We start from the raw sequence: 2,688 nt of genomic DNA on the forward strand, positions 1-2,688 counted from the left end.
TCAGTGTTGACACAGAGATCTGGGTCCTGAGCAGCGGTCTAGGTACAGCTGAGATGGTTTAAGGAGGAGATGGGCACAGAATCACATCTATCAAGACTGTGCTATTTTTGTAAATGCTGCTTTAAATGAAATAGCTTCCCCTAAGAATCGGTATTTTGAGGTAAGAGCACCAACTTAGTGTGGGGTGCTTTTTTCTGCTTTGGATGTAGAATCAACATTAATTTAATAAATATGTATCTCAGAAATACACTGGTTTTCTGTGTAAAATGTCAGCAGGATAAACATCTTTTTGGGATTAGATCTGAATTTGCAGTGAAATGGTGCTAGCTCTTAGCTTTCTTGGGTTGTTGACTGAAACAAGCAAGGGGCTGTGTTATGCTTTACCTGATTGCTTTTATTTTATACCCAGGCCCCTCTGAATTAACAACCTGTCTATGTCCTATGGAAAAGAAAGGAGAGGACTGGGTAATGCCCTGCTAGCTATGGTAGTACCAGCCTGCATGAATAGGGTTGGTTTTTTTCCTCTTACTTAGTGGTCCACATCATGCACCTACTCATAAAATACTGCTTCTTTCTGAAGTTTCCTTTGGAAGCCTAGGGACCTCAGAGTAATCAGAAACTGCTCCCGGACCTGGCAATAGCCTCCTCTTTTATGAATTGTCCTTAACTTTGACAAGAATGGAAGGAGATAGGGTGAGAACAAAGGGGAACCATCAGCGAGGCAAACAGCCCCACTGCTCCAGCACTGCACCACAGCCCTGGCTGCGTAACCCACAGGTGATTTTCACCCTAGTGTCATCTTTCTTATCCTGACTTCTCTAGCTCTTTGGTGTCATTACATTAAACATACATTATTGATGTTAATGATGTTGCCTTACAGCACTGCAGCGAGCTAGCACACGCATTATAAATCTAGCAGATTAAGAGAAAAGTTCATTAATCTTATCAACAGGTTGCTTGAAGTAATGGTATGTCATGACCTTTTTGCTCATTGTATGAAAAGAAATGGCTCAGATTTATGGCATTTCTGATGGAACCTTTCCTCTCACTGGAACTGAGAGCATGCTAATCATTGAAATGCAGTAATTGGCAGTCAGCATTTCTAGAAAAAATCACAGATTTCAACCATGGGGACACACAGAGAAAAGGACATTTTACGAAGACAAGTTGAATGCCTGCAAAGTGGAACCATCCACTCGTTACAGAATTGCCTTATTGTTCTTCTGTTTAGAACACTGTTAATGCTATTTTTTTAATCAGCAGTTTACAGATGTACTTATCAAAGTATTTAGCAGGAGAGAGAACAGACAGGCTGAGCGTGCTGATGAGGAAAACTCAGAATCCTTAAGTAGTCAAAGGTATCACTTGTTTATTTTGGTGGTTCCCTGGTGATCTTTTCACCTTTTATTAACCTGCAAATGGATTAGTCCTCGTAAACTAAAGAGGAGAGACCAGTGCACAACCCACTGCCCCAGAGATAAGGTCACAAAGCGGGGACATGTCCCCTCCGAGTACAACCTCCGAGAAGAAATAGAAGTCTGAAGGCATTTACACTAGGCTGCCATTGCGCTTTACTAACCCTACTGTGATTTACCGTATCAGTTCAACTGCTGACACCTTTATGTCCCTCCCTCCTATCCCAGCAGGCCATAGAGACACAGTCTGTGATAGATGCTGGTGAACTTTTCCTCTGATCACCTTCTGAAGAACTTTCCCATAATCTATTGTTTTCTATCACAGTGGAAAACAAAACAAGGGGTTTTTTTGACTTTCAGTTACCAGCTATTTTGCCCTAACTTTAAAGCAATGTACTGAATTTATTACATCAGTGTGAAAGAAGTTTTAAGCTCTTGTCTCTTTATCCTACTCCCTGAACTTAACATGGTCCAGAGTAAATCAACGTAATTGCTGTTAGACCTACATTGTTGTGGGAATGTTTTATATTCCATGTTGTCAGTTATTTAGAACAGTTAATTGAAATAGCAAACATAAAAAAGGAAAAGCTACAGTTAAGAAATGAACTTTTTTGTGTGTATGTGTGCCTGTGGCTACTGTATGAATTATATAAAAAGCTAACATTAACTTTAATGTAAGACCAAAAGTGTCTGGAATATCTAAAAGAAAAAATACTTGCCTTCAATCCACAACTGTATTTCCTTTAATTAACCACATAAAAATATAAGAACTCATTCTGGATTGAGAGAAGTAGCTGACCTAGAATTCTTCTCCATAACTCTAAAATACCAAAGTGTTGCATTTGCTTCTAAATAAATAAATTCCATGGGTTGCACCTGGTTTTGTCTCATCAAAATTCAGCACCAGTGTTATGGCATGAAGGGGGAAAGAAAGTCACAGTGACAGTAGGAGGGGGCATGTTGAAGAGAGTGCACTTGGAAGTGAGAAGGGGGAAACTGCTGCGAACTCTCTCCTGCAAGTGTTCTTGCTCTGAGTTATGCCCTCAACGAACTTCCTTGCTACTAGTGCAGTCTGTAGGAAGGGTGAGCAGAGATGCATGTACAAGCAACCTCATCCCGCATACAGAAGTATCAGTACATGTATAATAGGGAGTTAAGGAGCAGCTGGATTGGGAAGGGGATATCTGGGAAAGGCCGAGTCAGCACCTTTCAGTAATGTTCCGATTGCAGCCCCAGTCAGCTTCCCACTTTCAGCAGAAAATTATGTTAAAGG

Source organism: Apaloderma vittatum, unplaced genomic scaffold (assembly GCF_000703405.1).
Source record: "Apaloderma vittatum isolate BGI_N311 unplaced genomic scaffold, ASM70340v1 scaffold41488, whole genome shotgun sequence".
Lineage (NCBI taxonomy): Eukaryota > Metazoa > Chordata > Aves > Trogoniformes > Trogonidae > Apaloderma > Apaloderma vittatum.